This window comes from Corvus hawaiiensis, chromosome 1, assembly GCF_020740725.1.
Source record: "Corvus hawaiiensis isolate bCorHaw1 chromosome 1, bCorHaw1.pri.cur, whole genome shotgun sequence".
Lineage (NCBI taxonomy): Eukaryota > Metazoa > Chordata > Aves > Passeriformes > Corvidae > Corvus > Corvus hawaiiensis.
In genome coordinates this window covers 52,702,913-52,728,279 of record NC_063213.1, presented here as the reverse complement: position 1 = coordinate 52,728,279, position 25,367 = coordinate 52,702,913, and the positions used below count along the sequence as shown (strand labels likewise).

Genomic DNA, 25,367 nt, shown 5'->3' with positions numbered 1-25,367 from the left:
TGATTATTTTCAGCACATATAAGCAATATTTTCATACTTTGGCATGCAGTGTTTTTATAACAACATTTAGTCATTCCATGTAATTTCTGAGACCAATATTCATTAGAGTTGACAGCACATTTCTTCATAGTGAAGCCACAAAGGTTTGCCCCCTTGCAAATAAGCAGACCGGTTGTGGCCAAACCAAGACCTCCGAGATCATTCAGACCGATGTTCAGGGTGGGTTATTCTTGCACTGCTCTAGCTTCTACCTTCTGTTTTCCATTCATTATTACACTAATACAGAGTTCAATATATGAGAAGTTGCTCCTGGCTTTACAAAGCAGGACTCCACAACACTTACATATACACCTTACAGTATTCTCCAGCTAAGGATGTCTTTTTACCTTACCTACACCATTGATGAAGGGTTATACTACCCTGGCAGCAATCTGACCCCAATGGACAAAACTCAACTCCTCGAGTGATAAACAAGAGAACTTAACATGCACAATACGTTTTCCAAAGTAAAGCAGAGCAAACCCCCTTTTTTCATTTAATGTAACACAACTAGAGAAATGCACAAAACACAGTTTTTACCTTTCACAATAAGCTTGAAGCTGAAGCTGCTCTCCCAACATTAGCAAAAATGATGGACCCTAAATATATTCAAGCTAAATTTGCCGTCAGTTTGTCAGCAGCAGAAAGACAGAATTCTAATTTAATGAAGTCACAGTAGAGGTCAGAATTTGACCTATTTTCTCCAAATTGAGGCGAACATGGTACGTTTAAGTAGACTGCTTAGATATTGCCTCTAATATCCAGCAAGCTCAAGTAAATATGCACTAATAAATCTGCAACAGAAAAGCTGTGTTATAGTAAAGTGAACTGATCCACCATCATATCTCAATGTTTTCAGTTTGCTAAGACTCTAGAATTTATTTTTACCAAAAAAGAATAGATCATCTGAAAAGAAAAAGGGCAGTGAGGAAAAAATAACCAAAACAATGGTTGAAATAAACTTATTTTTGTGAAACACCTCATAAGTATGTCATACCACTGATTTTTAGATATTTTGACTAAAGAGGCTGATACTCTTAGTTGACCACTTCCTACTTGTCATCACAGCATTTTAAAATTTGCTGAGTTTTACTATATACTCAGAGGACAAAAAGAATATTTCTGGCAATTACTGGCAAGATTAGTCTGAGCACACATCAGATATTTTCTTTTGGAAATATAATTCTCAAAAGATTTACTTTTGGACCTGTAGCTCATTGATGTTCAGCAGCTATAAACTATGAAAGATCAACACCTAGCTTATCCAAACTGTCTTGTGGAAGTTCAGGTTTCTAACATCTTCTGTAGCAAAAAAAAAAAAAAAAAAAAAGGTTGTCCAAAGCTTGCCTTTTTTTATGCCTTTATTTAGTTTTAGAACAAAGCACTGGCCTGGTCGTGCAAATGCTGTGCTTTCTGTCTGCAGAGATTTCCTGATTGTTCTATCTTTTAGCTCAAGTTCTTCAGTGACCTCTTGTTGAACAGAGATTTGCATCTTTACAATACTCATAAATGACTCCCACAGGTTATTTCCAGCACCAGAAACTTTCTTTTGAGATCTCTGATAAGGCTGCACTCATTCATCAGTTGTACTCTCAGTACAGAGTAAATGACAACTCTTACACTAGAGAAGGACTTCCATTTATTTTCAGCTAATACTTTGAAGACCAGACAGCCTTCCTTGCTGCATTCTACAGACCACTAGTGTTTACAGTTGTGGGACGAGCTTGCACAGATTTGTGCACCAACAGTAAACTTACCTTTAGATATTCACAGGAATAACAATTCTCAAAAGACTTAAGCCTTATCTTTTCTTTTATAATTTTTTTTGTCTGTATCTTGTTCATGGAATGACAGAATGGTTTGGATTGGAAGTCATCTTGGATATCATCTAGCTCCAATCCCCCTGCTTCCACTAGACCAGGGTGCTCAAAGTCCCATGCAACCTGGCCTTAAACACTTCCAGGTACAGGATATCCACCACTTCTCTGGACAACTGATTCAAATGCCTCAGCATCATCACAATAAACAATTTCTTCCTAATATCTAATCCAAATCTACATTTTTTCAATTTAAAACTGTTCCCCTTTGTTCTATCACTGCCTGCCCTTGTAAAAGGTCCCTCTCTGGCTTTTTTGCAGGCCTCCAGTGTTGCTATGACCTAGCCCACTGCGGGGCTGGGGCAGCAAGATGCCAATCAATCCCAGCCCATCCCCTGAATCGAGTTTCCCGAAGAGCAGACTCAGAGGGTGGGTTGAGGGGTGGCTCAGAAGCCTAAGCCACTCCCCCCGGGCGGTGCCCGGGTCCAAGCCGCCTCCCCCGGTTTGGGAAAAATCCCGGTTACTCAGTTGCTCACTGGTTCTCTGTTATAACTCCCACCTCTCAGTTTCCCCCAGTGGTTCTTGTTAAATTGTATCCTCCCCCTGGCTTGTAACTCATTGGTTGCTTTCCCCTTTTCCCGCGGTCTTCAAACCCCCTATAAAACTGAGGGAAAGCCGCTCGGCAAGAGCCCAGCTTAAGATCATTGCCATGTTCTGGTTGTGAGACTTCTGACAATAAACCTGTTAGAAGTCAGACTAGAACCACCTCTCTCTTCCTTTACCTCCGAACTAATGTGAACCTATATCATCGGCTCCTGCCGTGTTCCCTCTGCAAAGAAGCCAGCTAGCTCAGCCAGCAGCTCCCTTCTTGATGCCGAAGTCACTTCTGTGACACACAGAAGTAACGCAGTTGGACTCTCTCTGGTCGAGGGCACGCCAGAGCTCGTGCGACAAGCACCAGAGCTGCATTACTCCAGTAGGTACCAAAAGGTGCTATAAGGTCTCCTCAGAGCCTTCTCTTCTCCAGGCTGAAAACCCCCAACAATATCAGCCTCTCCACATAAGAAAGGTGCTCCAGACCTCTGACCATTTTCATGTCTCTCCTCTGGACTCACTCCAACACATCCACATCCTTATGTTGGGGCCTGCATGAATGGATACAGCTGAACTCCATTTGGGGGCTTCATCAAAGCAGAGATGCAGAATCACTTCCCTCAACCTGCTGGTCATGCTGCTTTTGATGCAGCTCAGGATGTGGTTGGCTTTCTAAGCTGCTAGCACATAGTTTGTGGTCATGTCAAGCTTCTCATCCACAAACATGTCCCAATCCTTCTCCTCAGGGCTGCTCTCAATCCATTCTACACACAGCCTGTATTTGTGCTTGAAATTGTCCCAACCATGTTGAAATTCAAGACGTTCACATGGGCCCACCTCTCAAACCCAAGACATTCACATGGACTCACCTCTCAAACCTGCCAAGGTTCTTCTGGATGGCATCCCTTCCCTCCAGTCTGTTGATAGATCCACACAGATCAGTGTCATCAGCAAACTTGCTGATCGTCAACAAAGACGCTAAGCAGCACTGGTAGTTGCTCAGAAATGGGACTTCACAGAAAAGATAAATGTCTTGCACCAGTCAGTTGTTGCTGAGTGTTGCTGCTCAGAATCCATGATTTTGCAGTACTATGCAGTTTACTGAGGATAGCTGTATAAAGACACATTGTTTGTAAATCCACTGTTTCTAATTATTCTAACAAAGCATCTCAAGAATGCTGACCACACAGAGAGAAATGATATTAGTAATGTTTCTGTCATTTGAAACTATAGGTTACTGTTTAAGAAATTCATATAAGAGTAGCTTCTCCTGTTTTCAGAATAGTAATAGAATTTGGAATAAATCCAAATTCACTGTTGTTAAATCTCCCAATCAAGGTATCTAGGGTTTTTTAGGTAATTTTTGTTTGTTATGCAAAATGTGCGAGTTCTAAGCTATAAATTACTACAAAATTATGGCTCTATTGAGTGTTTGAAACTCTTATTAACTCCTAAATTGTAATATTATGACTTAAGTAATGTCTTACCTATAAAACTTATAAACAGTTTCATTAATATGTGAGAGCACATATAAAATGGATTCATGTAACTCCATCATTCTACCAAGACTTTTTTTTTTTTTTTCCAGTTTACTGTGTAAGAAAAATATCAGACTGTTCAAGTATGGCATTATGTTAGTACAACGTGTTCCTGGAGAGTTCTCGTACTTATCTCTCATTGTTATTTCAACATCTATCATTTCATTATCAAGACTGCTAGGGAGGCATGAAAGTTAATGGAACACGTGTCCTAATCCTGAAAGACAGACTGACACTTCAAATTACAGATAAAAAGCAGAAGAGGAACATATTAACTGAAAATTTATTATAAGAGTAACTGAAAATTTATTATAAGAGCTACTGAAAAAAAAACCCCAAAACACTAAAAAGAAATCAAACTCCATACAGATATTTCTTTCTAGTGGTGGAATGTCTATTTGTAGTCCTGACTTCTAGTATTCTGTCACTGAAAAAAAGATAAATATATGAACACCACGTCAAGGAATAACTATAACAGAGAAGACAAATAAAAAAATACAGAGATGGATTTACTATCCAAAAAACAGAAGTCCTACAGAATTACACAGTGTGTTAATTAATTTATAGTCCAAACAAACTATATACTGAAAATTAAAAAGATTTCATTTCATTACTAGCACCCAGGGACATGCTTCTCCTTGAGATTCAGTTATCATACTGTGTGCGTGATCTTGTTTCAGGCAGGAAAACAGAAGAAGAATGAAGCTATCACGAACTACAAAGAGAAGCCACAAAATATTACCAAAGGAAGCAGAAATAAGAGAACTCAATGTTTAAATTAAATACATATGTTTCTATTCATATAGTAGACCTTACAACAAAAAGTATTTAAGTGTACAAGAGAGGTCTGAGATTAATTGCAGACTGAATATGTATAACAAATACCTCTAAAGCTATTTTAAAATTCACTTTGTATTACAAGAAGACTTATTTATTATTTAATTTTCCTGATTATTTCCCTGAAAATTATATATAAATGCATGTTTCCTATAGGCAAGCTCCTCAGAGAGGCTAGCTGAAAATATGGAAGCCAAGAGTAATCACTGAACAACCAATAAAAATAACTATTAACTGAAATGGGATCCTTCTAGAAAGTGTGCTTGGAAGTACCATTCTCAGCCACTGTATGAAGGTCGATAAAAGCTGAAAATTACCTCTTGCTTGTCCTTCAGTGTGTACCTGCCTAATTTCTAAAACCAGCAAAACAAAACCAAAAGAAAAAAAAACCTTGCAAGAATAAATTCGAGCATGCTATGGATCTTACATGAAGATGCTAATTTGGATTTTACAATAAAATTTCAAGAAAGGTATCTTCCTTTGTTTGTTTACACCTCCTTGCATCTTTCAGTTAGAAGTTTTGAGTTTAATCCTTGCAAAAACTTATGCTCCACCTCTATTAGGCCTTCATTCTACTTTACTCAATTAATTACCAATTCCAGTTATTTACCAAAAAAACTTACTTATGTATATTTAACAACTTAGAACATGTGTTTCTAAATCCAGCGCTTGAAAGCCCAATTTTCTGATGGTGATTTGTGAGGAAGGGCGGTGGCATGGTGGGAACTGTGGCTGCCTGGCCACTGAGGGAGATGCTGGGGAGGAAGGCACTTGAGATGCCTTTTAGGGCATCAGCATCTGAGGGTGATGGGGCATATGACACCACCAGACAGCATGCCTTGGTTAACACCTGAGGTCAGCACTGCACCAGGAGCAGATCTCCACAGCAAACCAGAATATCCCCAGCAGGGAAAGAACACACCTGCAGGCTGAACATCGGCCATCTCAGCCACATGCCTCAGGGCTGCCAGGTGCAGTCGTGTCCCAGGAAGCACAAAGCCCTTGGCAGCTCTGGTTGTGTGCCAAACTCTTCACCTCTTTCAAACTTCCTTACACAGACAGGATGGAAATTTGTGCCAAAGAACACAACATGACACCTTCCTTTTAATGGCTGGACATCTCTTCATTTGTAAAGGGAGCTGAAACAGTCAAGAGATATCGAGGGAGATAATAGCACAACATTTCAGCATGTGAATGTAGTCCCAAATCCCATTCTGTGCAAATCCATGTTACCAGCACGTATGGCAGAGTTTCAGGACTCATCACTCCTGTACAATCTGGAATAAGTGCTTGGCCTTGCAAATTCCAACAGAAACTGTATATAAGCAGGAACAGAATAACTAAGAAATCACATCAAACTACACCATTTGAGCACTTTTTATTACCAAGAAGGATACTTCCCCCCACCCCCCATTACTGTTCTGAGTACAAACATGAGCTGATTCATTAACAAGAAGTGCTATCAATGTTCTTTATCTTTCAAAACAGAATTTCCATGGATGAGGAGGATACACACCACAACACAGCACTTAAGAGGTTTCCTTTACTCTGACATAACACTAAACATATCTAAATTGTTAAATCAATTATTACATCTCACACATCAAAGTAGCTCAAGGTATTATAATGAATAGTTCAAAACCACAGAAGAAATCCAAGTGGTCAATACATGCCTGATCACTTGGGGCTCACATCCTTTTATTCTGTTGAACAAGAGAGTAGAAATCAACAGAAATTATTATTCTTGAATTCTAAATAACTCTGTTTCACCTCCTACCATGGACATTTTAAAGCTACCACAGCCTGTCCGTTGATGTTATGTCTTGTACTTTTAATGAATAAATATTCTTTCAACTGCTTATGTCCTGCATTTTGAACTTTGTTGACAGTTACATTCTCCACAAAATTGGAAAAGACACAGATCCGTCAATACTTCAATATCATTATAAAGAAGAAAATGTTCTTTTCCTTGTTTCATGACTAACCAAAAAGACCATTGTAGGTCTTCCCTCCACGCATTTTAACAATTTCTCTTAAATTTGAAATGTGTTGACAAAAAGCTTGAGGTGATATACAAGCCTACTTGCCAGCTGATGCCAAACCAGTGCTCCTGGCAGCTACCAACATCCATTGCTTATTTTCGCTAAGTCACCAAAGCTCTATTATGTTAATATATTGCCTATTCATTGCATTAACATTTCAACTCATACAAAAGATCTCAATATTCTCATTAAAAAGTATAAACTCATTAAATTTCAATACTCAAGTTATATTAAAAGTGAAAAACAACAAAAGGCTTTTAGAAGTTAATTATTTTATCAAACAACTTTAACAGAAGTGAAAAGAACAATGTCTAGTTTAATCTGGGTATGCTGGCAGTCACTTAAAAATACTTGAACTTCCTGTAAAATTATTTCTTTGAAGAATATAAATAAGCCTCAACATCTGTGTGGAGAGGTACATGAACAAATACAGAAAGGAAGCTTTGGTAAAATACTCTGCTTCTGAAGGGGAGAAAGTTGAGGAAGATGGGTCAGAACCACTCATCAGAACTTATCTCCCCTCACTCCAAAATACCAGTTAAAAGCTTAGTGCAATTTATTAGGACTGGGGTCACTTCTCAAGCCTACATTAATTGTATCCAGGATAGACAATGGCTAGAGATATCTGCTCAGCTTTTGTTTGAAAGTACTCTTTTATCACATATCTATTCAATCACTACTGCACAGAATGTTCTGAAACAAAAGTTACACAATCCAGTCTGACCTGGAATCTGAGAGTTCGAAGACAAAGTGCGTTGTTAAGCATAAATCAGTCAACCACACAATGCATTTGATTTCTTTTTTTTCTATTAATCAAGTGCATGAACTTTCATACTGCTATGCTGGAAAGAATGGGTATAATCTTCTTGTAACTATTTCAGAAAGTACATGCCTTTTTGATGGAAATGTGCAATATTGCACTGCCTGTGGAGTTCTGAATACATATCTTGAATAGGATTCATCAGTGCCCATTGTGGTTATCTACATTTCAGCTATATTTCATTACAGTCAATAAAGACCTAGTCAATAAGATACAATTTATCTTGCCTGGAAGTATATTTCTAAAACCAGTCAGAAGAATCCTACCCTAAAATATCAAAATACACTCTGAATACAGAAGAGGTGCTATGTTACTAACTCAGCTACAGACACCTAAATTAGATTAGGCCCATGTTACCTGGCTCCCAGATTTGGAGTATGTTCCTTCCTTCTGTAACAATAAAAAAAATCCTATTTATATGGTAATTACAGTTCTTCAGCACTTCCATTCATAAGGCGCTCTATTCCCTATTCTCAGGCTTTTCATAAGCTTCCCTTCCAGCCAATCACTCTTTTGGACTGAGAAACACTTACAAAGTTTGGACAATAAACCTGTAATAGTTTCCAGGTCATCTCGAACCTTTCTTATGCTTCCAGTATGACACGCAACTGTAGAGACCTGGCTAGGCAGAGAGGAGAACAGCCTCTGCAACCTGCCGACAATAATAAAATGCAGAAAAACACCGCTACAGCCAAACAAAAATGCTCTGAAGCCAGGCTGGAATGTAGGTTTGAGAGCTTAGGGTTGGGCTACATATGTGTATATTAGCACCCAGCAAGGCAATGATTTTCATTATATTAACTGAAGTTATTATAATCATACCTAAAGTTCCCCCATTTGATCAAAACCAAAGTGCATAACACAAGACTTTTGCCAGTCATGGACCTTTCCTTACCGCCAAAAACTGGCCTATAACTTTTATACAACACTCCCCTCCTAAAACAAACCCCATTGACTATTTTAAAAGGAAACAATTTGAAAGAACTGAAATTTAAATTATTATTTCAATAATCAAAAAATCAAACTCTTCACCAAAAGAAGAGATTTATGAAATTAAAATTATGGAATTACAGAATCTCAACACAGACTTGGAACTATCGAATCCCAACCTAGCTTATCTGTGTCCACTACAACACAGATGGACTATAACAGGGTACTTTTACTCCTCACACCACATCTCTGACTACCTGCAAAATATGTTGCCCCAGAGTTTCACCTGTTCCTAGGATTTACTGGACCAGATTTTGCTGGGTTATTACTGAACCTTAAACTCCCCCAATCATTTCCATATCACTACATGTGATCCATTCCAGTTTTCAAAAACGCATTTATTTTAACAGAATATACTTAGCACCCAATATTTATTCCCCATCTGAAGGAATTTATGCATCTTATACCAAGTAATACTTAAGATTGTTATCAATGAAATAAACTGGGGTTTTTGCAGTTTCCTCAAGCAATATTTATGTGATATTTTTCAACATCTTCTCCTGCTCTTCTGCATGCTTTTAAACTATCAACATCAATCACTGAGAACACTTACAGTATTGATTTCACAGATTAAAACAAGTCTTTTAGTCTTTCTACTAAATGCTGACTTTTAGTCTTTCCTGCACTATTTTACAGCCGGAGACTGAGCTAATATTTGTCACACTGGTTGCTCTTGAGGAGTTACTTTTTCTTCTCTGACTCACTAAGCCCTCTCTAGAGTTACTGTTTTCCCCAGTCAAGAATTCAGGAGCTCTCTGAAAATTAGACCTGCACCTCTTGTTTCTAGAGGCATCATTTTGACTTTGTTAGACCAAACCATGCTTTAGCTGCATAAATCCATATTACCGGACAGTCCAGATTATTCTGCCACTCTAAAAAACAAGTTATCAACTGCAACTTTAATGGGCACTGATTCTGAAAATTAAAGTTAGGCTATTGTGTAAAATATAAAATATTATTGTTTCCTAAAACAGGGCTGTTCAACAGAAACACAATTCAACAATGATCCCAGGTGGTTTTTTTTGCAGTGTGACCAATAACAGATTTTTCAATCCAGTTGATGCATATTCCTTTATAGATTTTTTATTTCTCACTTCTAGATAGATACTAAATTTAGAATAGATAGATAGATAGATACTATTTAGAATTCCACCAGGCACTTCTTCACATGTCTTATCAAAGCCTGGCTGATTACTACACTCATCTTTATCGGATAACCTTAAAATACCTTAGAGGGTATATCCAAAATATGGTATAAAATACATAAAATTGAGGTTTGACTAGAACAAATGTAAGGTGCTGCATCTGGGTGGAGGCAACCCCCAGTATCAATACAGGTTGGAAAATGAGCAGGCTGAGACCAGCCCTGCCAAGGACTTGGTTGTGCTGGTGGATGAGAGGCTGGACATGACCCAGCCATGGGCACTCACAGCCCAGAGAGCCAAACATGCCCTGGGCTGCATCCACAGCAGTGTGGCCAGCAGGGCGAGGGAGGGGATTCTGCCCCTCTGCTCTGCTCTGGTGAGGCCCCACCTGCAGTGCTGCATCCAGCTCTGGGGTGCCAGCACAGGAGGAACATGGACCTGTTGGAGCAAGTCCAGGGGAGGCTACCAAGTTGATTAGAGGGATGGAGCACCTCTGCTATGTGGAATGGCTGAGAGAATTGGGTTTGTTCAGCCTGGAAAAGAGAAAGCTTTGGGGTGACCTAATTGCAGACTTCCAGTACCTGAAGAGAGCCTACAGGGAAATTGGAGAGAGACTATTTACATGAGTAAAAAGTGACAGGATAAGGGAGAGTTGTTTAAAACTGAGAGTAGGTTTAGATTAGATATTAGGAAAAGGATTCTTTACTCTGAGGGTGATAAAACACTGGAACAGATCGTCCAGACAAGCTGTGGATGCCCCATCCCTGGAAGTGTTCAAGGCCAGGTTGGATGGGGCTCTGAGAAACTTGGTCTAGTGAAAGGTGTCCCTGCCCGTGGCAGGGGGTTGGAACTAGATGATCTTTAAGGTCCCTTCCAACCCAAGCAATTCTATGAAAATATGGAATTAAAGACAAGGTACAAAGAAGTGTCAGACAATATATTTCAAGGGAAAAATACATCCTATCAAGCACTTTTTAAAAATTTATTTTAAAAATTTATTACTATTATAAGCATTCAACTCTTATCCTGTACAACTCTTAGCTCTTTTGTTCAGCTGTGATGGTGAGGAAACACATTAAAAACATTGGGGATATTTCAGCTCTGGCGAGGGAGGGCGGGGAAAGGCACCCTTTAACTATTCTGAGTTAATTTGAAGGCTGATAGAGTTTAAATTGTTAGCAGTCCTGTGGAGAAGCGTGCAGATTTCAGAGATGAAGTACAAAACCAAAAAAAATTTAAAAACTCAAACCCTCAATGTGATAGACTCAAACTTACAATAATCTCGTGTAATTTTTTGTCCAGTAGGATTCATAAGGGTCTTAGGAAAAGTGTGCTACAAAGAGCCAGCCAGCATAGAAGCAGGTGTTGCTAAGAGTCCCCAGTACTCAATAGACAGTGGTGGCAACAGCAGCGTCCACTGACCACAATGGAACCATGTCCCTTGCTGCAGCCAGGGAAACTGCCAGCTCCAGATACACAGTAACCCCTACCTCCACACTGTCAAAGAGGAACTCAGCTCTGCAAAGGCCTAAAGGTAAAAAATTAACAATAAAAAAGGACAAGAAAAACAAAACTCCACTGCTGGAACATTTCAATTGCAATATCTAACACTATGCATGACGAAAAATGGTCACAATTAAATACATATTAAATATCTATACATTAAACAAAAGTATCTCTACCAATGAGATTTTTGACATTCATGCAAACTCTCATAATTTTAATATAATCACAGTGTGACATAGTTTTAAGAGTGTCCAGCTGAAATAGTACCAGACAAGATGTATATGCAGTCCATCACTCTGGATTAACAACAGCACACGTGTCTTTGTAAATCACTACTGTTAGACTCTTCTCTAACAGACTCTAAAAGACTGTACCTTGCAGTCTTGTAAGAGACGAGACTTCAGACATCATAAATAATATTTTTATAACAGATTTTCAAAACAACTTTATTTCAACTCGAGAAGAAGCCCTCAGCCAAACTCCAGATGAGAAACGCTGAAAAAAATAAGCAAACAAGCAAACCTAGCAAAATTATCAAGTGGAGATGTGAACCACAGTTTTCAATATCAATGTAACATCTTAACTACTAACTCCAATGGAATGGAGGAATCAGATCAATAAATAAGCTTAGGTAAGTAGAAAATACTTCCAAAATAAAAAATATGTGGAAAGATTTTTTTTTTTAATTAAATAAAGACTTATCTTCTGCATTCATGAAAGAGAACAGACAAAAGCAACATTAAATTTCCCATGATAGGTGAGAAAAGCACATGAAACAGAAGAGTGAGAAATGCATCAGCACTAAAATCTAACAACTGATTACACCCTGCCACCAACCACATCCTCCAAGAGCAAGAGAAAACCCTAATCCTACTTTTCCGACAGTAAAAAAATAAAATTGTTAGAGATTCCTTAAAAATAAAATTATTTCTTTTGGAATGTCTCTGTAATTTATATAAAAAGCTTTGCAATTAAAATGCTAGCCCTAAATATATAGTTAATGAGAGTAATCCCTGTACTCCATATTAACAATTTCCTTTGACAAACCATATTTTAGTTGGTTATTAATAAGTTAATCTAGCTATTCTATAATAAAACATATCCCTTAGGGTGATTCTTGTGGTCATGATTTTGGGTTTGTTTTGCCTGGGTTCTATTTATGATGTGGGGAATAAGAAGTTAGTTCAAACAAACAAACAAAAAGCCACAACACCCACAATTTAACAAATAAACATCTGGCAATGAATTCCCTAAAAATTACTATAGTAATATTTTTCAAGATAGAAGAGTTTGAAGTTTAGCAAGCAGAGAATGTCTGGCACCAGAGATATACCTCTTGATCTACTCAAAACAAAAAAAGAACAATTAGAATTCTAATTAAGGTTTAAGAATCACAAGTCAAGGAATTCCTAGCAGAGGCAGTAATTGCAGAGCTCCAATCAAAGATTTCATTACACCAATTGCACTCCACCTTCTGTATGAGACTCATTGCACAAGTGCAATCCTGCCAGCACGAGAAGCATCGCTGCAGCAGCCGAGCATGGACCTTTCTGGCACTTTTGTCACTGCACAGCAAACCTGGAGCAGCTTCCCTATGCTCCCACACTATCTCCACAAACACACATGATAGTAGGCAGTAGAAATAAATTTGCAGACTAGAATATTGGGTAAGGAATTAGAAAAGACAAACTTTGGCAGGAATGTGGTTTGCAGACAGGAAGGAGGGGAAAAACTGGGTGATACTGATATTGTTAGTTCAGGACTGAAACAAACTGGATCCTACCTAAAGCAAAAAGACCAAGTTTCCTGGGCTGTGGGAGCACCTGTTCCAAGGCTTCCAGTACCATAATCTAACACTTCATAATAGAATCAGGGAATCATTTAGGCAGAAGAAATCTTTATGACCATGGAGTCCAACTGCTAACCCAGCACTGCCAAGCCCACCACTAAACCATGTCCCTAAGTGCCACAACTGCACATCTTTTGAACACCTTCAGGGATCCATTAACTTCCATGGTCAGCCTGTTTCAATGCTTGACAACCCTTTCCATGAAAAATGTTTTTCCTAATATCCAATCTAAACCTCCCTTGGCTCAATTTAAGGCCATACTATACATTTTGTCCAAACTTTTATTCAATTCGTTCAAAACATGTTGTACTTCCATATAAACTCATTTTAATAGCAGAGCCAGGTTATGAATTGTTCTTTAAAATGTAGAAAATCTCTTTTCAAATGTAGACTGAATTCTATATATTTATATCTTTATCACTATGGTTACACTGTGAATTACACTTGACTTTTACCCTTTTCTACTAAAGGAAACAATTCTAGTGAGTAACCCAAATATTACATCTTTGGAAAGATTTGTAAAGTCCATTGTACTGGAAGCTGTCTCAAAATATTGCACAGTAGTTTTAAAAAGACAAAGCCCTGTTTCAAAACCTGGTAGTTTTGAGAACAAAAGTCTTCAATTATCTAATCACAGATTTCTGAACATGTTAAACAGCTTTTATTTCCCCTGCTAAACTACACAATGCTCTGTGTCCTTGGAGTCTGTCCTCAGTTACACTCAGTTATACAAAGCTGTGCAGAGCAATGATGAACATAATCTGAAGACAAAGCATTTTTCCTGAAAACTGTTTATCCATAGTGGTCTTCCTAATAACACAGCTGCTAGCCAGCATTTCAATACATTGTTTTTTAACTATATCAGGAAGCTGGGCTAATAACAGGAAAAAATGTCAAATTACCCTACTCAAGTAAAATGAACAAAAAGAATTTAGATTCTGCTGAAATAAGGAAGGGACTTTTACTTTTTTTACACCCAATTTCAGGAAAAAGAACTATTTCAGAAATTATATGCAATGCCTTTCCAACCTCAGGAGACAATTCCACAGTTTAAAATATCATATGGTATGGCTTGAATATATTTTACACTTAGTGAGTATCATTACATAACTTTCCTCCACTGCCTTTAATTACCCCATTAAGCAAGTTGGTATTTGCATTTCCACTTACAGCAGCTGCGCTAGAGCTGCAGGGCACAAGAATATAAAACCAAGAAGAAAAATTAATAAAACATTATCTCTTCCATTTAGCAAGTTCACTTTCTTTTTTAATGGAAACATTTGTATTAGTAGACTACTTCAGCACTGTAAGATAATAAATCACATAAACCCTGTATTATTCAAGCCAACCGAACTGCCAGATAGAAGTATCATCACTCACTAGAGGCACAACTTGCCCTTAAGCTTTTCTCATTTTATGGTATTTCTCAGGAGTCACTTTGTATCTGAAAATGTTATTCAAAACATAAAAAGTGTGCAAATGTAATGCAAGAGAAATCCCTCTTGTTCTAAACCTTTTTACATAGAAAATAATTTAGAAATTTATTCTAATGTGTTGCACATCTTTACTAATCTGGACACATTTTTGAGTAAACAAAGATGAAGGCTTCACTTAATTAATTAAAAAATCTGCAAGTCATCACACATTCTTAGAAACAACTTCCAAGTTTCAAGACCATTTATTTTTCAGCTAGCCTACACAGTTTACAATACATTCATTAAATATTGCAGTAGTAATTATTGCATAATATTGTAATAATCAATATATATAATAACTATTAACAACTATGTTATTTATTACATCCACATGTTCTCTAAACATTATGCATATTATAAACAGTAAACAGAGCAATGAGAAGTATCAATTTATTCATTAAGAGCCATTGATCCTGAAAAGCCAATTCCAGAGTGCTGGTTTCTGCTTTACTAGTTCCAGGCACATGGAAGCCCTTTTCCCCAGAAAATAGGGGATCATACTTCTACCATGCATTAGAAGACTGACATCCTGTGTATACAGATGAAGGAAGCAAAGTAGCAGTTTTGATTTTGTCCCTGTCCTTCATTTTTGAAGTCCTAATTTTGTAGCTGCTATAAAATATCCTATTTCCATAAAAGTGTTATCCATGAGAATCTCACTACAATACCTTCTTGTATCTGGCAGGAATGACCCTATATCAGGCTTTCTGCTGTCCCCAGACTTCCCTCTTAGTGAAAATTACTCCACCTGACATCTTTTTCAACCATCTCTATTTTTCACTTCAGAGCAAAGCTGAGGCACCTATTATTAACAAGCAGAAAAAACACTATATTAGAAGCACCAGAAGCATATTGCAGCATGGACTAATGGTCTGTACCAGTTCTGATGCCAAGATTCAGATATTAACACAATTTGAGTATACCTAATATCCTAGAAGTTTTCCTCTCACACAAAGCAGGTGTGTATCTAGGGAAAAAGTTCTTAAAGGGTGTAAGAGTAGCATATGATTAGCACACACATTATAGCAGCTGTATACCTTTAATAATGTCATTTTCTCTGTGAGCTTTTTCTGTTAACACAGGATAGGCCTAAGATAAACTGGTTTAAGAGCTATAAACACTGTCCTAAAACAAATCCAACTAGTATACCATTTTTCATGAGGTGTTTAATTGCATTGCTCATGAAGAATTGTAAGGCCAAAGGAAATGTGACTCAGTTCAAGCAGCATATTTATGCACACCCACATAAAAGTAGAGCACAAAGAATCAGCAGAGCTGTGTATCAGACATGTCACACCAATAAGAAAGAAAATAAATTATCATGCAACTTTTACAAGCCTTAATCTGACTCTCCATTTCAGTTAAAGAACTGATTTAGCAATATCAAGACTTTGGGCACAGCTGCCGATTCCTCCCAGCTGGATGAGAAATATTTCTTCCTTTCTTTCTGAAAAATTAAACATCTAATTCCCATGGAGAGTCTCATGCCAGTGGTTAATTAGGGAACATTTTACAAGAACTAAAAATTGTCAGCAACACAGCAGGCAAATATTGACATTTTTTTACAAGCACAACCATGCCACGGTTTAATTTCTCTTTCCAGAGCTCTTGCAGGCAGACAGCTGCTGCCCAGACAAGCTGAGAATCTGTACACTTACTGCAAATCCTAGCTTTTAGATACTTATTCAAACTGGCAAGAAACATTCCTCCTACATCACTTTCAAACATTTGACAGCCTGGCCATCCATTAAATGCATCTCATCTGTGGATTACTATATATTTCTTCCTTCTAGCTACTGAAAAGTAATGTGATTCATAGGAAGCTGGGAGGACTCCCAGGTCTCAGAGTACCTGATAGGCAGGGGGAAAGCAGGAATAAAAGCAGGGTGAAGGTGGTGAAGGCACAGGACTGAGAAGGCCAGTAAGAGATTACACTGCTTAATGGGTGGATACGAGATACCCTTCTTCACTGAGCAGCTGGAGAGCAGGGTTAGCTGCTGGTCAGGAGGCAATCAGATATTTGCAGTGAGAACTGATGCAGCCTATGGCCAAAAGTCATGTCACTCAGATCTGTGCAAATGCAACACCAAGTGCCACAGGCTCCCAGGGAATAAATAAGAGAAAGTGGGAAAAATACAAAAATAAAGAAAAACAAAACTGAAGGCAAAACCAAAATAAACCAATACAACAATAAAACCCCTAGATGTCCTTTCTTCTCCTTTCCCATACATCCTACTAAGTTTAAGTGAAATTCCATTTTCACTCTAAACTTGAGATCCTTGTGCCAGATGTGGCAGATGTGATTCAGTAATGCCATGTTCCTGAGATGAAAGATGGAGCCACAAACACTGCAGTGGGTATAGACATACACATCCAATTACAGGAGCAATTAGAGAGGATAAAAGACAGATTAGGTCCTCCCTCCAGAATACATACCCTGCCAGAGGAGCTGAGGCCAGGGAAAAGGTGGTAGGGGTTAATTACCAGCTGGAACCCAAATGCTTTCATTTTGACAGTTCAAAATGTAAATCTGTTTAAGTACCATAATTTTAACCAAGCACTGACACACACACATCCAGCTATTTCAGTTATTTTCCCACTTTTCTTGGGTGATGTGAAAAAACATTTCCTTTCATTTACAAACCACCCACAGGATTAAAACATATTACAAAAACCTCTCAGTATCAAAGACCAAATATTTAGCATAGCCATATTCAAACAGTTTCATAAATCTTCCACTGATCATTCTGTGTTGAAGACACTGTGCTCTGTAGCACAAAGAAAAAAAATGAAAACTTTCATAACATAGGAAAACTGAATGTTTTACAATCACTGTAACACATGCAATTAATTTTCAGAAAAAAGGTGACCTTCAGCAAACACTGCTTCATCTTTTAAGGGCTAAGACTAGAGCATTTAGTCACATTGTTATGTCCTTAGTTTCAACAGCCCAAAATGCCCAGTGCCCATCCCTACATGGCTGCTGGGGGCTGTGTGGGACAACCAAGGGAGCTGGGTGCCCCCTGGACCTCTCTTGTGGTGCTCCCTTTTTTGTGAGAGATCAGCTGAGGTCAGATGTATCATGGAATGAGCCAGAACTTTATCTCATTAAGCAAAAACTCTTCCCATTCTGAGATTTTATTAAATACACATGTACACTTAACAAATTATCAGATGATGTTTTCCAGCTCCATATGTCCATCAAGATTATATTTTTGCAAAGCTTTAGCTAAATCAGATCAGCCAGTTGGACTCAGAAAACAATCATTGATTTTGTAATTTCAGACACACTCTCTGATTTTCTAACTTTACTGTCAATTCAAACTTACATCCAAGAATGTTTACTTAACATGCACCAAATTTAATTAAAGCAAAATGAGATACTGGAGAACTTAGGAAGCAGTATCTATCACAACAACAGTTTTGCATAAAATCCAAAGAAAACATTCTTGTGTTGATTCAGCTGGTAAAGTTTTGACTTTATACTTCATATGCTGTTACATTGCCAGGGACTGTGTAAAAGAGCAACACTGCTTAATCAATACAGTTCTTTTAACACATTTGTCTCCATGCCTTCTCTATTAGGAAGCTGAGCTGGCTGCATGAACTAATCAAAATGCCTTTGAACACCCATTAATACTGTTCAGTTAAACATCTACTGAGTTTAGAACCAATGTGAAGCTCATTTAACACTCTCCATGTTCTACTGGCATAAATCTTTTAAACGACTTCTTTTTTTTTACCACTAAAAGGGCAAAGTAAATGGTTCCTCTTATCATAAAAGCTTTCAGAGACGAGAGAGAGAAACAGCCAACACTCACTGCTGAAACTATTAATGATTTTCATTAATTACCAAGTAAATATTATTTGAACCAGAATAATTATGAAGAGTTCAGTGCTTCAAAATATAAACACTTAACAGAAAACATGTTTCTCTGTTATAAAAACCCAAACTTTTAGGTTCAAATTAAAAATATATACATTCCATCATAATATTACCTTGAAAACAGCAGTTTTAAAGAAGTGAAACGGAAAACAAGGAAATGTAACTTTTCATCCTTTCCCAGTCCGTGGCTGAATATGGAATTCTGAACACAGATGGTAAAGAATATGCAATACAGTAAAGGTCCTCTGGGTTTGGTATTCACCTGTCTCTTTTCAGCACCACCACATTCTTATTACCTCAATTAATATCTGCCAGAATCAGTAAAATGACATCCCTCTACTGTTACTATTATTTTGTTCGACCTTGATATCATGAACACAAATGTAATTATGATAATGAGCCAATTATTTTCTACAATATAGCAATCAAAAAGACTAGTACTTCCTCCCTTTCTCATGATAATACCTGAACATTCTGGCTTTATTTCATCTTCAATTGCTAGCATGCAATCACTGACATTTTGTTTAGTTTTTATTTCTCATTTCTAACAAGAAAAAAAGCCCAAAACTAAGCAAAACCAACCAGTGAAGTTTTAGAATATTCATAACATTCTAGCATTCATAGCATGCTAGATATATGATTTATGTAGGACAATAAAAAAATATTTTAATGTTTGCAGTATTTTATCGGTTTTACTGGCGTAAATTTTGAATGACAGCACATCTGTCTGTTAGAACAACTAACTGTCAATAATGCATCAGCTACACCATATGCTCTGCATATTTTATATAGTTAATATAAAAAGATTGTTGTTGATGATGTTTGAGAGGATTTAAGCTTTTTTAGTACTTTTAGACAATCCAGCCATATCTGCCTACCATGGGATTTTTTGCCCCATGATTTCCACGTTTCATAGTATTTTGTCCAAAATTTGTTGAACTTAACAAAATAACTTGGAAAAAATATTGTGGTTTACAGATTATGAAAGTAATGTGTACACATTTTGTTTTTTATGATTTTACTTTATTGTGAGGTCAGATCTGTCACAGCAGAAAAGCAAATAAATTAGAAGCCACTATGTAAAAATGACTTAAATAGGTTTGGGCAAACTGAAATGTAATTAACACAAAACTGTTATCCTAGTCAGCCTATTAACTGTTAAAATAGTGACTCCACAAAAAACTTCTGGCTTTGTTCCTAATGATCATAAATTGACTAAAAGTTAGGCTATTCAAGAGGAAAAATTCTTTCATATCCTGGTCAGAAATGAATCCTTGCAACTTTGATCATTGTGGGATTTATGGTCAAACTGTACAGACAAATAAGTTGCAAAAGAAAAGAACATTATTTTTTTACCTACAATTACGTTTTAAGTCAAAGATATGTTACCCAAAGATAGAGTCTCTTATGATGAATTGTACCATTTCACAATCAATTTTTGACTTGCGAGACAACGTAAGTGCACAATAGCAAATTAGCCATTATTTCCTATAGACATTCCTAGCTTTCTTTACTCAGACATATTTATAACTGAAACAAAAATATAAACCTTAAACTCTCTACGTTTCATGTAGATAAACTGCAGTTCTCTGTTATCCACATAAGAATCATGTCCACTTTAGTATTCTGCTTGTAAAACTGCTTCATGCAGATTGTAGCTCTGTCTGTAAATTATATCTCAGTTAGGCAAAGATAATTGCTATTGATTCAAAAAATATTTCAAATTTTCTGTAAGAAGAATCAAAGGGTTTTTAGGAAAGAGACAAGCTAATACTTCACATGGAAAGTAGTGAGTAGCACAAATTAAACGCACCTTTCTGCCACACCAAATATTAATTCTCCACTGCCAGCCAGGGACTTCACAACCATCATGATTCCAGAGCATGTTAAATCAATACCATAAGGATGGGAAACGTCCATGCAATGAATTCAGAAGAAACCTATAAATAAGCAGATAAAAGAAGGCAAAAATGGAACGAATTACCCATATGAGTTCCCCTAAGGATTCACTAAAGGAGAGGTAGTGATGATCTAAACCTTGTAAAAGCAATAGTAAATTCAGCATCAATATCTCTGTATAGCCACGAACATTTGAAGATAAACATATTTTAATGGCTCCCTACATTTCAAAGTTTATTGTGGCCCACATGCCCCTGGATACTTTCTAATTTCCCTAAGTAGCCCAATGTTTAATTCTCAATTGCATAATCCTGTCTAGGTCATTCCACACATTTTTTGTTTCTGTGAAAAAATACTCCCAGGCATCTGTTTGGGACCTTTTCTACTCCCATCCTTTTTTCTATTTATGCCATCTGAGCACATTACTTACATCCATCTCAAAGTTCTAATTTAAAAGGACATTCCTCTGAATCATGGCTTAGTCTTGCCCATTCCTTTCCAAGTATATTGAAAGACATTTTTATTTTCAATATGAATCTACTTTTAAAAAGTAAAAAATATACACCATCTTTTACCTGTCAGGCCTTACAGCCCCAAATAATGCAGATTAAATTTTTACAAAAGCTTACTAAAATCCAAAAGTCCAACTTTTTTACAAATTAATTATCCCAGCAACCAAGCGATACAAATGTAATCCAGTAAACTAAGAACAGAATATTGGCACCAACAGGCAGAATGATTCTGCATTTATACAATCACACCTCCAAATTTCCTTAACTATGAGAAATATGCCAGCTAAACAGAAAAAATAGTAACTGCTAGCCATTCTCTTCTGCTCTGTTTGCTCTATGTCCCAATTCCTCTCTACTCTTCTATGTCCTTAAGATAGAATAGGGAGGTTACGTTAGGAATAAGGCTGAGGATTTCAGAAATCCTCAGCCTTATTCCTAACGTAACCTCCCTATTCTATCTTAAGGACATAGAAGAGTAGACAAAGTTGAATATAAGAAGATGGACCACAATAAGGACCTGCACACATTTGCCTACATTGAGAATGTTTATAGCTAATTTCGTTTGAGAGCTTCCAATCCTATTTTAGCTTGTCCTGTTAAAAAACAATAAAGATAACTCAGGCTCAAGAAACATAGATGTAGTCAAAACTTGAGGCAAAGAAATTTTAACATAAGGTAGATCTTATTGTACAAAGTGCTTCCCTTCACATTTTAGCTGTAATATTATGGTTGTATATTGATTACTGTAGAAGAACTGCAGCAAAAGAGACAACTGTGTCCTTTGGGCCACCATGACTGGGAATAAGAACACTTTATTTGAAATCCCACATTCCAAAAACTGTTTCACTTTTTCTTCACGAGGAAATTTTAAAATAAGGATATATCTGGTATTATCAGAAAGCAATGCTGGTCTGTATATCAGTATGACACCACCTAGTTGAGGACTTGAAGCAAGAAGCCCATTGTAAAACAGAATGAAATATCCTTTGTGTTTTATTTTGCATCATTGGCAGTATGAGTTAGATACCTTCATTCGGCAGCAAATCTCTCTCAGTAATCAATGCAAAAATTCATCTTACTGGGCTTTTAGTCTTCTTTGAATTAACACAATGTACTGGTTTGAGCTGGGATAGAGTTAATTTTCTTCACAGTAGTTCATATGGGGCTGTGTTTTGGATTTCTGCTGAAAACAGGGTTGATAAAACATGAAGGTTTCAGTTGTTGCTGAGCAGTGCTTGCTCAGAGTCAAGGCCTTTTCTCCTGCTCATGCAGCAGGAAGAAGCACAAGAAATTGGGAGGGGACTCAGTTGGGACAGATGACCCCAACCGAATAAAAGGATGTTCCATGCCATATGGCGTCCTGCTCAGCATTTATATAAAACTGGGGGGAAAAGGATGAAGGGAGGAAGGGGCCTTGGAGAGATGGTGTTTTACTTCCCAGGTAACAGTTAAAAGGGATGGAGCCCTGTTCTCCTGGAGATGGCAGAACACCTGCCTGCCCAGGGGAAGGGGTGAATGCATTCCTTGTTTTGCTTTGCTTTTGCACAACACTTTTGCTTTATTTATTAAACTGTCTCTATCTCAACTCACGAGTTTTCTCATTTTTACCCTTCTGATTCTCTCTCCCATCCCACTGAAGAAGGAGTGAGTAAGTGAGCGGCCAACTGGGGCAGAGAGGCCCACCAGATTTAAACCACAACACACATTTACTTTAATTCAGGGAATTTTAGACCAAGCTCAATTGGAGCAATTAGGAAGTCTAACTGAGCTAGTTTGGGAGATATCTCACCCATATGTGAGTGTTTATTTTTCATCCATAAAAATGGCAGCCATATAAACACCTCAAGAGTTTCACAAAAGCTGCACAGAACAGCCAATTACACACAAGCAGTAATTCAAGTAATGCATACAGCAGAATGGTCAAAAGAAAAATTTCTTTTTGCTTGAACCTCTGAACTGTTCAAAATGAAGCCAAATTCAGTCAAATTTCATAAATCTAGTTTATCATGACACTAACATTTGAAATCCAGCTTTTAGCTTAAAGCAAATATTTATAGCCTAAAGAATGGAATTATAATAAAATGCTGACAAGCCCATACCACACAAAATAGTTTCTGCTAGAGGGTGGTTTGTCTATTCTTGACATTTCAAAATAAATGGATTTACATTTGAGAAATAAGATACAATTCACATTCAGTAACTGTAACTCTGTGTTTTTTTCTATTTGATACATGGGAAATAATTCAACAAGACAAAGTTCAGATTCTTTTCCCTTCCTAAGTTCAAAGTTGAAATTCTTCAGAGATCGTCCCTAAGGCCAATTAGGTCTATTAAGTCTCACATGACAGCAGTATTTAAAAATGAGATATATCACTTGCAAAAGCAGAAGGACACATGTTCCTGTGGCTCAATTCCTTGTTCCTTGTGACTTAAATGCAGCTCCAATGACTTAATGCAAAAGACAGTTGATGTAGATTTCTCCCTCCTGCGGCCACATAATTGAGTTTAACTTTTTAAAAAAACAAAACTAGTTCTGAGCCTTCCACTAGAGTGGCGCCACTAACAGTCTTTAGAAGAAATGCATATCCAGTGAAGAGCCATCATTTGCCCTTCATTTATGATAAGAATCTGCAAGAGATCGCACAATGAAACACCATGACACTAAAACACCCTCCAAAACTTATAAATAGGAATAAGAATCCTCTTGACTTGCAAGCAGATATATGACTATTAAAATTAAAATGCTAGAATATCCCAGTTTACTATTCTAATACACTGAAGTTTATTGGTTAATATGAATGTTTTAAGACTTTAAAAAGAGACAATTTTCTGAATACTGTGATAGTTCCAATTACTAAAATATATAAACTCAGGAAACAAGGACCTTCCAAAAACTTTTTTAAAGTAGTCTTGATGTGATGATCTCCTGTTCACAAGAGGATACATTTTTTCACATTCCTTGGCAAAAGGTACAGCTTTTCACAAGTAGAAGTTTTGTTTTAGTTGTGCTCACTAACTTTGTGATCATTTTATGTGAAATTACCCATAAACTACAAAATAATTCCTTACACTATTTTGCTGACACCTGATAGATCGTGAAACTATTTTCACCACTACTTTTACTCATTCTGGTTTGCTTTTTCTTTTTTTTTCAATCATTTGATAAACCTCATTTTCAATCAGAACACAGTTTTTCCATGTTTGTTTGATTCATATCTGCTGATTCCCAAAAGAAATTGTCACTGCTAGGTAGTTCTTTTCCATACAATTTTTCTTCCACTCATGTACACTGCAGTTATGAAAATATTTATTTTCAAAACACCTTGTTCAGTAACAACTGTTATACCAGCAATATTATCAATGGCACACTGTTGCATTCTGTCTTATGTAGATCCATTAAATAGTCTTAGATTACATCTAGTGTTTTCACCTTCCATAGAGTTGAACTGTATGAATACATACAGCTCATACAATTCATTTTAACTAACCCCTCTTAACAGAAATCCTAATTCTCTAAGGTAAAATATGTCCAGAGTGGGCCTGTCCACACACAGAGAATTTTCAACAGCTCCTTTTCTCCTTTTACTCTTCTGGGTGTAACAGAGTCGGTGATTTTATCATAACACTTGGGAGTACTACGTGAGAAGTTTCCAAGCCTTTGGGAACCTCATCTCTAAGTTATATGCAGTAGACCTGACTGGCTCATCAGAAGAATAATTTATGTAACTAAACCCAAACTGAAGGACAAAAGCGGATCTTCATGTCTTAATTTTTCACATGTAGATCTGTCTTGAAATTGTGTCTCAGACACGTAAGCAGTCCAAATCCCCTTTGGCTCTTTTCTCTTTCTTTTGTGTCTTTTCTGACATTTACTGTGTGTATATACTATCTGTATTTAATATTCCCATCTGCAAATGTACTTTATATCATAACACAGACACACATATATCAGAACAGAATAATAATAAGCTCAGAAACAGCAATTTTACAGTGAGACTTACATTAAATAAATAGATTTAAATCACAGAATTCCCACCACAGCTATAAAGACTTTGGCACTGGAAGGTTTTCTTTAGATTTATTAACATAGTCTGTGACTCCTTAGGCCCAAGCAGGCCTAATAGGGACATTACTGGTTGCCATACCTAAGCATCTTTAAATGACATCAAAAAAGAAAAATAACACAATTTTTAAAAAATCCATTATGAAATATTCTATATTGTAGAGAGACCAGCTCATCTGAACAGAGAGAGATAATAACAGCATGGCAGATGGATGAAGGTGTTAGATGAATGAGTAAAAAGGTAATACAAGGTGAAAGATATGTTACAAGTATTTCAAGGTCCTGAAGCAACTACTGGAAGTAAACTCAATGGAAGAAATGAGGTTTTGTCCATGATCTGTATTGTTCACATGGG

The 25,367-nt window shown here is 37.0% G+C and overlaps 1 protein-coding gene across 7 annotated transcripts in view; it reads right to left on the bottom strand.

The window, feature by feature from the left end:
• The window catches only part of THSD7A (thrombospondin type 1 domain containing 7A), a 285,848-nt gene that overhangs the window by 221,518 nt on the left and 38,963 nt on the right, over positions 1-25,367 (bottom strand). For 5 of the 7 annotated variants that reach the window (XR_007203813.1, XM_048304626.1, XM_048304659.1 and 2 more), the window contains 2 exons: positions 20,352-20,478; positions 3,320-3,561 (listed from right to left, as the gene is read on the bottom strand). The exons of 1 other annotated variant lie outside the window; for it this stretch is intronic. The gene's annotated coding sequence lies outside the window, so the exon portion shown is untranslated. The remainder of the gene's footprint in view (positions 1-3,319; positions 3,562-20,351; positions 20,479-25,367) is intronic. One more of the 7 variants, XM_048304634.1, reaches the window with a different exon arrangement.